Source organism: Pongo pygmaeus, chromosome 4 (genome assembly GCF_028885625.2).
Source record: "Pongo pygmaeus isolate AG05252 chromosome 4, NHGRI_mPonPyg2-v2.0_pri, whole genome shotgun sequence".
In the NCBI taxonomy this organism is placed as follows: domain Eukaryota; kingdom Metazoa; phylum Chordata; class Mammalia; order Primates; family Hominidae; genus Pongo; species Pongo pygmaeus.
Window position 1 is genome coordinate 118046234 of NC_072377.2, and position 11784 is coordinate 118058017.

Consider the following 11784-nt stretch of genomic DNA (forward strand, 5'->3'; position numbering starts at 1 on the left):
CTGGTGGATTTAATTTGTTAATACCTTGTTTTAAATTTTTGTAACTATATTAATGAGTGAAATTCGCATATGTTAATCAATAATGGTAGTGACATTGTAATAACTTTATCAATATCTGTCCCTTCTTTACTGTGGTCTGAAATTATTATGTTAAAAGCTTAATTATTATAGAAATGATCTGTTTTGTAAAGTTTTATTTTAACATACCTACAAAGCCCATCCAGAAACCTGTGTAGGACAAGTGTCTTTTTAATATTGTATATTTTAAAAATTGCTTTTAAAATACCTAGTATGTTTATTGATCTTTTCAGATTTTCCACCTTTTCTTGAACTAATATTGGCCCCTTATACTGTGCTAGAAATTCATCTATTTCTTCCAGCTTTCCAAAAAATATTGATATAGAATTGCAGATGATATTCTCTTAGAAGACTTTTAATCTCTTCTATACTTTATATCACCCTTTCCATACCTAGTATTGCTACCTTGTGTTTTTCCCTTTTTGTTAATCAGGATTCCCAGGGTTGAGCTATTTTACCTTCCTTTTTAAGAGCATGTTTTTATTTATTTATCCTTTCTATTGTTTGTATTTTCTCTTTCATTAAATTTAGATTTTAGCTTAATTTCCTTCTACTTGTTTGCTTTCTTTTTGCTTATTTTATGGCTCTAACTTCAATGTATTATTTTACATATTAAAATTATACCTATTTTTAATATATTTTTTCTTATCTATTCTAGTCTCTCACTTGAATAATAAATACAAGTTATGATTATGTTAGATATGGTTTATGTGTAGCTTTTCTTTGTAATATTTTTACTTTTGTCTTTTTTTTTTCAAATTCTACAGGCTAAATTTTCATCCACTCATCATAACTCATAATTTCTCATTTGAACACCTGAATAATGTCTTTTGTGAGCTTTTAAAAAAGAATTAGTAAGATTTCTGTATTTTTAAGGCTATACATAACTATTACTTTGGATTCTTTTAGTGTTTCTTTTTCCTCTTTCAGTACCCCCTCCCCCACTTCTCCTTTTTCTATGGTGCTGAAATGGGTCTCTATAGGAAAATTCTTCATTTCTCCAGAATGTTGTTCATATCCTTAGATCTCAGCAATTAATGACACATTCAGTAGCAGGGTGCTTGATGGCTGTAAACTTATCTTTGAGGAAATCTGTATCCCATTCTAGGGATGGTTGGGCGAGGGGTTTGCCTACTCCCTTGTCTTACTCAAGACTGCATAGGATTTTGCTGGTAAATGGAGTTTATAGTGAGTGAGTCTGTGTTCTTTCCCACTGAACCTCTAGAGAGCAATGGAAAAAGAAATTGAATGGGCTTTCACTGTTTCCTTTCTAGTGGAAATGCTGAAAAGAAAGTATTTGTGGGGAGAAGGGAGAGAAGCTTGAGATCTGCCAACCAGTTCATCATTCCTTGAATTACTGAGAAATCTGGATTCACTGTAGAATAAAAAGGCAGACCATTTATACTGGAAGAAAATAACTTATTGGGATAGATTGTGTTATACTTTGAAGTCTCTGAAAGCTATGGCCCAATTTATATTTATATTTTTGTCAGTTAAATATTTCTTCATATGATCAAGGTTGTGTTTATTCATCTTTGGCATCTGGCTCATTGCTTCTGCTAGTGGAGATTTAGTGGGTGACTTGCGTGATCTGTTTCAACATAAATAACTAAAAGTCCATATTTGTTTCCAGAGGTAAACAAGTTGAATTCTTCAACTGAGCAGCCTCGAGTAGCCACCAAGCTGCAGGCAAAGTGAACACATAGCTGATCCCTGAGACTAAGTGGGAGAGGGGTGGGTGTGCTATTGTCACTCGGCTCCAAATCCACTTGTTTATACTCTGCTTCCTAATGCTGGGGCTATGATTCTGCAAAAACATATTTCTCTTTTGCCTGCTAGTTTTCTGTTAGGTCTGCTGATAGGAGGCACTAGAGAGAAGACTAGAAGGCTGGAGAAGGGCTGTCCTGTTTGTTTCCTGTTGCTAACAGCATGGTCCTAGCAATGCCCCTTCATCTTAGCAGTGCGGTTGGTTCAAGTCTCCAGCTTTTATTTTCACATTCTCAGAACCAGCCTCATTGCATCCCCTCAGATGTAGCAGCACCAGCCAGGGAGCACTGAGGTCTGTGTAAGTAGTAAACTTGGTGTTATTCATACACACATGACATGTATTTTAAGTAAAGTTTATCACAGTTTGAGGTCAATAATTTATCTTACATGGAAGTGAGTAGAAAACTCTAAAACAAGAGTTACTTTAGTAAATATTAAGGGAAAAGGGGGAAAGAGGGTTGTGGGATTCTGATATTAACATTCCTCTCTTTGGATGTTGTTCAGCTGGTTGTGGAACACACATAATCAACCCAAGCTTTTAACACATTTGTTTGCTGATAGCTGCTAACAACTGTACTGTTAGATTTCTTGCATGATATTTTATTATACTATGAAACAAATGCAACATTATAGCTGAAAATGAGTACAACATACAGAGTGAGAGGAAGAGGTGGATCTAGATTCAGAAACAAAATGCTCATACAGCTAAAAAAATGAACAGCATCAGTAATTCCACAGGCCAACCCCTATGTGGGAAATACTTGACTGAGGCACTAAGGTCCTTTAGGACCGCAAATCCTTTCCAGGAAGCATCTGGATAGCAGGGACTTGCCTTTGATGATAAAGCACTGGACGTCCTGTAACCCACATCCACGATGCCAGTGAGAGATCAGCAGAGGCACATAAACCTCAGTCCCTCATGTGCTTGGGAGTTTACATTATTATTGTTATTTAAAAAATAGTTTAAGCATTATTCTTTACAAATCAATTCTTTTTTACATCTTTCTTTATGTGTGAATACGGCAAGTCCACAAACTTGGACTTTGCCTAGTGCTTTTCCCTAATGACTGGGTACAGCTTATAATCACAGTGACGTTTGTCAGATGACAGCTTAAGGTTTTTATATAATTGGTGCATCTTGTTCTTCAGTATCTAGACTACTGTTGTGTTGAAGTGTTGCAACTTCGAAATTCTTCAGTTTTGTACATCAACAAACATAAGTATACATATATGTTTATTTAATAACCATTTGATGACTTTTCCAATTACCTTCCTTTCTTAATACATTGCTATAATCTCACTTTCCCATAGGACATGGTATTTGCAGGATTCTTTAGAATAATTTCAATTTTATTTCTTTGTAAATTAAACTTGGTGAAATTGATTATAAAATGTTCACTTCAACAAAAAACATCCAAATTCAATCTATGCGATTATAGAAAGGACCATTCTGTGTTAGTTACTTGGATCAACTTGAAGAGTACAAACTAATTGCCATCATTTGGCTAACTGGGTTATTTGTGTGGCTTATTCAGTGATGTCAACATATTGGCTTATCTCTAGGCCTTGCTCCATTTCAGAGCCTGGGGAGTGATACCTCTGTTTCTGCGTACTGACTCATCTAAATAGCTCAGGCCATGTGATTACACTTGACATTTTTGGAAGATATATTTTGACTAATCCCTGCTTGTGGAAAATGTCTTGCTTATATGGATTTATTCCTCAACTAATGCAACAAATATGGTCAATTACTGCCATGCACCAGGCACTAGGTGTAGTTCTGAGCAGCAGTCAACACTATAGATAGAATTCCTGTGCCCATGGAGCTAACATTCTAGTGGAGAGGGATAAACGAGAAAGTAGTAAAAAGCACGCTAAAAAGATGAATGATAATTGTAATATGTGCTTGGAAGGAAAATAGGGTCATGTGATAAAAACTGTGTGAGGGCAAGAAGTGGTCTGGGACATCTCTTTGAAGAGGTGTCATTTGAGCTGATGCCTGAAAATAAGGAATCAGTCATGCTGAAAACCCTGATGGAAGAATGCTGTCATGTAGACTGAAGAAAGAGCAAGCACTAAGGCACTGAGGCAGGATAAGAGCTTGGGATGCTCTGACAACAGGAAGTAGGATAGGAAGGTGGGTGGAGTAGAGGGAGAACAGTAAATCACAGTAAATAATAAATGTGAAGATTGTTGAGAAAGATATTAAATGTTATCTGTGGTAACCACGAGGTGAGAGCAAAGATATCATCGAGAGAATGAGGCAGGGTACAATCCTTTTCATCTTATGATATAGAGCTAATATTTCATTATATAATTCCTTATGTAATTTCTCAGGGTGAGTAGGACCAAAATTTTATTTTTTAGACTTCAGTTCTATCAAATGAGAGAAGATGAGAATAACTTGAAATGTGGTAATTTAATGTTCCAAAACAATGTTGGTAAAACTGACTTTAGCTTCTTAATTTCAAAACAACAAAAATTGTTCTATGAATACATTGAGAAATAAATTCCATTCAATTGATGATATTAAATGATATTTGGGGATATTCTGGAATGGTGAAATGGTGAAAACTTGACGTGGCACTTACTTAGTAGCTGGGTGACTTTGGACTTTAATTCTTCAGTTTAGGGGAAAAAAAGTCACTCATTCGTATAAATATGCACAATACCTTCTATTTGGATAACCATTTTTTAAAGGCCCTTAGTGGAAGTTATATATGCCATCTTATGAATTTCATAACTCATGAATATATATAAGATGGAGAAAAATAGTCTTTCTGTATTTCAGGAGGAGGAATTAAAGGATTTACTGTCTTATTGACTTAACCAAGTTAAAGACACTATGGTAGACACAAATCTTATTGTATCAACCCAATCTTATCAAACTTCAGTTTTATCACTAAATTTTAACTTAATTATTTTAATGGGTGCAGAGATTTAGCTGATAAAAAATCCAGGTGAGAAATTAAAATTTTTGCTTTGTTTTAACCTTGATAATAAAGTTTAAATAATGACACTAGATGATTGCTATTTCTGAGGTACTTACTTTACTCAAAGATTTAATATTTTCTTTCTTAATAGGATAATTAGATTTGTAGATATAAAATATGAGATATCCTTTAGTCTACTCAAGTTCAAGTTTTTCTGTTTCTAGTTGTTGTCTTATGGGAAACTTGGTTTTCCAGTATGGCATCACCTCTTTCTGAAGTCAATGAAATCAAATGGGAACTTGACCTCCTGTTGGCTTGTCCATTCTGCTGTTGGCCTTTAAGAAACATCCCCACTGGCACTGCATAGCCTTCAGTGCCAGAGCCTTGCCTTACTCTGCGTAGATCTCTCTCTGTCTATGCTATTCCTCTCAACTCCTTTGGCTTCCCAACTGCGGCTTGTTTTATGAATGCATTCATAGTTATTCAGTGCCCTGTTACCTTGACAGATGCTCCAGTCTGCCACGCAGCTATAACTTGGCTTTCCTTCTACCATACTGTTACCACCTGCCCCAACTCTCATCCTTTTCTTTCCTCAGATCTAATGGTAATCTCATGGCGGCTTCCAGTGATTGGGTAAAGGGAGCAGGAATTCTCAGTACAGTAGCAAAGCTAGTCATTCATTCATTAAGTACTTATAGGTTCTTACCATGTATTAAACATTCTGGGTCATTTAATGGCACATCAAACAAATATAGTCTTTGCTCTCCGAGAGCCTGTAGATAATTGGGAAACCATAAATTGAACAAGCACACAAGTAACATATACCATTACAAAGTACATGGGTGGGTAGACGAGAGGATTACTCCAGAGGGAATAGCACAGATAACAGCCCTGAAGTGGGGTAGAGTATGACTTGGCCTAGAACAAGGACAGAGGCCAAGAAAGTGTACAATGGTGAGCAGGGGAGAGAGAGCTGTGTTGTGCTATAGATTGTCCCCTGTATCCATTTCACCTCACTGTCAGTGAAGAAAACATGGAGTCTGTAAGCAAGGAGGTACTGAAGAAGGGCCAAGTACCCTGTCCAACATAGTGTGGCATTCTTGGTGAGCCCTTACCTGTGGCCCTACCATGCCTTTGTTTTGTGTGTGTGTGTGTGTGTGTGTGTGTGTGTGTGTGAGGCTTAACACAAATCTCCTACATGGGTATGTCTGGTTTGTTTTGTACCTCAAGCACCAGCTCCATCTCTCCACTGCCTTGTTTACCAGCTTGGTAGCCCATTCTCCAAGTGTTGCTCTATCATCCCAACCCACTTTGTAGAATTTCTTGGCTATGGCCTTGTTTTTCTAGACTCCTCCCACATATTTGTGTCTTTCTTCTCTAGCTTGGCACCCTCATGAGCCGCCCTCAGAAGAGTACCACTCTCCCTCTAGATTGCTTCAAATGGCATTTTGATTTGTCAGGAGAACCCTGACACTAACCTGACTCCAACTTTCCTGACATGTTACAAAGATAAATATCTATCTATCTATCTATCTATCTATCTATCTATCTATCTATCTATGTTTTTTTCTATCCATCCAGCTGTCTATCTCCTACTGAGAACTTAGGCAGGTTACTTAACCTGTCTGGGTCTCAATTCTGCCATCTATAAAAAAGTGATAATTGTCATACCTCATAAAGCTTTTAGGAGTCAGAAAAAAAATGTTATGTATTTAGTATATTGAAGGTACATGATAGGCATTTATTAAGGTATTTTTTTAAGGACTGGTCATTTTATAGGTTGTGTTTTGATTCCTACTTTCTTTGCTCAACCAATTTTTTTAAATAAGATTTATTTAAAATAAGATTTTTATTTGTATTTTTTAAACTTTTATTTTAGGCTTGGGATAAATGTGCAGATTTGTTATATAGGTAAATTGAGTGTCATGAGGGTTTAGTGTACAGATTATTTCATCACCCAAGTGATAAGCATACCATCTGATAGGTAGTTTTTTAATCCTCACTATCTTCCTTCCCTCCACCTTCGAGTAGGCCCCAGTGTCTATTGTTCCCTTCTTTGTGTCCATGTGTGCCCAATGTTTAGCTCCCACTTATAGGTAAGAATATGTGGTATTTGGTTTTCTATTTCTGTGTTTGCTTGCTTAGGACAATGGCCTCTAACTCCATACATGTTGGAGTTTCAAAGGACATTATCTCATTCTTTTTTATGGCTGTGTAGTATTCCCTGGTGTATATGTACCATATTTTCTTTATCTAGTCTACCACTGATGGGCATTTAGATTGATTCCATGTCTTTGCTATTGTGAATAGTGCTGCAATGAACATTTGTGTTCATGTGTCTTTATGGTAGAGTAATTTATATTCCTTTGGGTATATGCCCAATAATGGGATTGCTGGGTTGAATGATAGTTCTGTTTCTCAAGTTTTTTGAGAAATTGCCAAACTGCTTTCCAGAATGGCTGAAGTAATTTACATTCTCACCAGCAGTGTATAAGTGTTACCTTTTTCTCTGCAACCTTGCCAGCATCTGTTTTTTTTTTTTTTGACTTTTTAATACTAGCCATTCTGACTGGTATGAGATGGCATCTCATTGTGATTTTTATTTGCATTTCTCTGATTAGTGATGTTGAGTATTCTTTCATAGGTTTTTTGGTCACTTGTACATCTTCTTTTGAAAAGCGTCTGTTCAGGTCCTTTGCTCACTTTTTAATGGGGTTGTTTTTTGCTTGTTAATTTAAGTTTCTTACAGATTCTTAGTATTAGACCTTTGGTGAATACATAGTTTGCAAATATTTTCTTCCATTCTGTAAGTTGTTTGTTCACTCTGTTAATAGTTTCTTTTGCTGTGCAGAAGCTCTTTAGTTTAATTAGGTTCCATTTGTCAATTTTTTGTTTTGTTGTATTTGCTTTTGGTGCCCTTATCATGAAATCTTTGTCAGGTCCTATGTCTAGAATGGTATTTTCTAGGTTATCTTCCAGGATTTTTATAGTTTAGGTTTACATTTAAGTCTTCAATCCATCTGGAGTTGAATTTTGTATATGGTGTAAGGAAAGGGTCTAGTTTCAATCTTCTGCATGTGGTTATCAGTTATCCCAGCACCATGGGGAGTCTTTTCCCCATTGCTTCTTTATGTCAACCTTGTCAAAGATCAGATGTCAACCAGCTATTTTAAAAGCCATATTTCCTTACTATAATTTGTATGACTGCCTTATACATTCCTTGACATAATCTGTTTGTATATAGACAATAATTTGTATTATTGTTTCATTCTTTTAAAAGACAATTTTATATGATATTGATTTAGACCTATTCTGGAAAGTATTTTGTGACAGCAAGTTGTAGTTCACTAAGCACTCCAGCATTAAAATTGAACTGTTGTTCCCTATAGTATTACCTAGAAGAATTACAGGATGTGGTCTAAAATAACTAAACAAAATATGATTTACATTACATTTAGGTATAATTGAGGACTTATGGTTTATTCTTCAACACATAAATAGTTTGCAAGTCATCAGTTCTACCTTCACAGCAAGAAAAAAGCTACACACTGAAAATCAAAACATCATGAGAAAATTGAGGTCCCAGGATAAACTGCTACTGGATAAATTGGAGAGACAGGCGAGTGAAGATTGCAGATTGGTTTTGCTAAAGCATAAGTCGCTGGAGCCAGTAGCTGGTAGGAACACTTAAACAGTAGCTTCAAGGGACTGCTATAGGCTGTGTGTAGAATAGCCTGAGAATTTAAAACTGCAGCTTGTGTGGGTTTGTACCTTAAGCAGTCCCACCAGGTTCTCATGGCGAAGATCAGAGAAAAAAACCCCTGTGTTTGGGCAGGGGGTGAGGAAAAATAATTATCTGAGGATAAACCCAGAGCATTCTCTATTAACAAAGGCCTATCCAGAAGGAGAATACCTTCAGCAGAGTCTTATTTGATTTGGGGGAAGAAAAATTACCCAAGGTAAAAGCACCAGAACACAGGCTCACCAAAGCCTGAAACCTAACCACAGGAGAATAGAACACTTTTCCTCCCTACGTACCTTACTATCACATCAACAGGGCTCCTGGATAATAATGAGATTATAGCTGAATGTACTGCAAAGCTCATACTCTAGTTAAGAAGAAGTTTTTAGAGAAAGCCAAAGACAACAGTAGCATCAAAAACAAGGACACTAGAGAAAATTTTAGCCTCTGACACCTACAGCTATAGCAAACATGAAACACCCTAACTCCTAGCCTGATAAACATAACACCATACACTGAAGATCTACCCACCTTAGCTCCTATTACCAGATACCTTATGTACAACTTTCAACAGAAAAACTACAAATTATACTAAAAGGCAAGAAAAATCACAACCTGAAGAGAAAAAGCAAGTACTGGAACTAGACTCTGCTATGGCAGAACTTTTGGAATCATCAGATCATAAATTTAAAATAACTGTAATTAATATGCTAAAGAATTTAATGGAAAAAATAAACAACATGCAAGAACAGATGAACAATAAACTAAGAATCAAAAGGAAATGCCAAAATCAAAAACACTGTGACAAAAATGAAGAATGCTTTTGATGGGCTCATGAGCAGACTGGACATGCTGAGGAAAGAATAAATGAGATTGAAAATAATTCAGTAGAAACTTCCCAAACTGAAAAACAAACAGAAAAAAGAATGAAAAAATATGCAGGCTATCCAAGAATTATGGGACAATTACAAAAAGTTTAGCATAGGCATCATAGGAACACCAGAGGAAAAGAAAATGAGAAAGGAACAGAAAAAATATTTGAAGTAGTAGTAGATGCGGATTTTCTAAAATTAATGACAGAAACCAAACCATACAGTCAGGAAGCTCAAGGAACAAGAAGAAGGACAAATCCTTAAAAAATAAAATCTATATCTGGACATTTTATATTTAGGTTGCAGAAAACCAAAGACAAAGAGAAAATTTTGAATGAGTACTAGCGTATATGCAGAGGAACCTTATCTTTAGAGGAGCAAAGATACGAATTACATTAGACTTCTCCTCAGAAACTATGCAATGAAAATCAGGGAATGAAATATTTAAAGTGTTGAAAGAAAAAGTTATCAACCTAGAATTTTGTATCTAGTGAAATTTTTCTTCACATGTGAAGGAGAAATCGAGGCTTTCTTGGACAAAAACCAGGAAATGTGTCAGTTGTATACCTGCTTTGCAAGAAATATCTAAATAAATTTTTTTGAAAAAAAGAAAATGATATAAGTCAGAAATGTGGATCTCTAGAAAGAAATGAAGAGTTTTAGAGAGGGAATAAAGGTAAAATGATGGTAAAATCTTTATTTTTCTTAATCATATCTGAGCTAGTGGATAACTGTCCAAAATAATTATAGCAATAATGTATTGGGTAAGTATAGCTGATGGGTAAGGGAAAGAATGACAGCCATATTACAAGGGATTGGAGGATGGAATTGTGAATACTCTGTTATAAGGTACCACCCATGCAGCATTATTTGAAAGTGAACTTAGGTTAGTTGCAAAAAAAAAAGTGTACAATGCAAACTCTTGGGCAACCACTAGAACCAAACTAAGCCAAACAAAAAAGAAAGAAAAAGCAGCAAACATAATTCAGACGATTTAATTTTATTTGATACTCATACATGAAAAGTAGTTTTAAATTTAAGCTTGAGCCCTTATAAGAGTGAGTCTACATTGGGCTGTGGGAATATGAGGCACCCAGCTTTGGAGGGCTGGGGTCTTGTCTGCAGAGTTCTCTTAGTGTGCTGTGCTGATGTCACTTAACCCAGCTGGGCTGTGTTTCCTCATTCACCCATATGGACACAGCATTACCTGCTTCACAGTGCTGTTGTCTGGCTTATGTGAAATAACAGATATTTAAGGGTTTTGGAATTCTAGTACTCATTTCAATTCCCTTTTTCATTTTATAACCTTTTTTTTAAAAAAAGCATTTTTTTTCAGGCAATGGAAAAACCTTAATAAATAAGCACTAAACTTTATAAGTGTGCTAAGCAAATGTTAGTTTTTACCCTTAGAAAGCTAAATATGGAAGCAATTTTAATGGAAGAAATGGAATATTTTGTCTGGAGGGTTTTTGCCATCCTTTACTCCCTGAGCTTTAGGTTATAAATACTAAGGGTCCTGTGGTCTAATATGCTACTTGTTGGCTTTACTTTAAAAGTGTTGCTTCTCATTTCCTCATGAAATACGTGATGAGAGTTCAAATGGGATCTAAAATATGTATTCACTGAGATTTCAAAGGTAAATTCTTCACTTCTCAAAGTGAATTGGTAATAACTATACTAGTTGTTTGGTTTGGTTTTGTTTCAACTGTTAATGGAAATAAAATCTTCCAAAGAGTATGTATTAGTCATAAACACGTAGTCACCCTACCCCATTAGAAATGTACTTTGTTTTTTATGGTGATGATATCACAAAGACATTTGAGTCCTTACAGAGGATTCAAATTTGCATTTCCAAGCACTGACTATAAGCAGAAGGGACCATTCATTCAGAAGTTCACAGACTGCACCTAGAAGGCAGTGCATTGAGAGGGTGAAGAAGGACACGGTATGGTAGGTAGGTTAAGCTTGTTGCTTATCTAGTCAGTTTTAAAGTCAGAGCTCATGCTGCCCGCAGCCATTACATTACTTCCATCTCTGTCTTTTCAGTGAAGAAAATTAGGTAGGGAATGACCTGGAGCAAGGCAGAGCTGCTCTGCTATTGCTGTCAGATGTGAGCACACAGAGAACTGCCAAAGGAGGGAAGTCTAGAGATACCAGGAGATGATGCCAGGTACTTTAGTCATAGTGTCAATGAAGGAATTTGATATTATATAAAGGAAATGTGTATATAAAGCTGGCCCCACTCAGAATCAGGGGATATTAAGGTATACTGAGGGAAATATTGTGAAGAATTGGGGAATGTCTATGGCCAATCTCATGGCTTTGAACTCTCACAGAGTTCAAAGTGAGCACAGATATGGAGCCTGTGAGAGTGAAAAGAGAGGGAAAATTT